Raw genomic sequence first — 482 nt, forward strand, 5'->3', positions numbered from 1 at the left:
TTCGCTATGATTAAAACCCGTCCCGTAAAAAAAGAAAAAATACAATCTACACATCTGCCTTGTCACAGGTAAGCAAACTACACCGGAGTCCGCGGTCAAGCCGAGTCGCCCGTGGCCAGCCAGCTCCTCAAGGCCCCATTAACCCAAATAATCACCTGACGAAGCAACAGAACGTCAACGTCTCAACCCCTCTGGTAAACAGGTCCCTTTCATACACTCACAACGCAACAGTAAAACGCATCTGTATGGGCCATTAAAATCAAAACTGTTAATGGAAGGCAACTACCCCGACGTCGATTCCCCTTATCAGTAACATTCTCGTTAACGCCAGCGGGGAGGTCCTGTATATCGCCTCCGTGGGACTGGCCTGATGTCCCTCCGGTAAACAGCCTCCTTTTGGGAAAATAAACCCGGGGGCTTGTCATAAGTCCTGGCAGTGGTGTCCATTATCGGTACAAGCAGAGCCACCCGGTGATGTCAGA

General features: G+C 50.2%; 1 long non-coding RNA gene across 1 annotated transcript in view; it reads right to left on the reverse strand.

Annotated features, from left to right (window-relative positions):
* Positions 1-482, reverse strand: part of LOC119585238 — a 123,888-nt gene that overhangs the window by 73,346 nt on the left and 50,060 nt on the right. The gene's annotated exons all lie outside the window — the stretch shown is intronic.

The sequence above is a fragment of the Penaeus monodon genome, chromosome 19, assembly GCF_015228065.2.
Source record: "Penaeus monodon isolate SGIC_2016 chromosome 19, NSTDA_Pmon_1, whole genome shotgun sequence".
Classification (NCBI taxonomy): Eukaryota; Metazoa; Arthropoda; class Malacostraca; order Decapoda; family Penaeidae; genus Penaeus; species Penaeus monodon.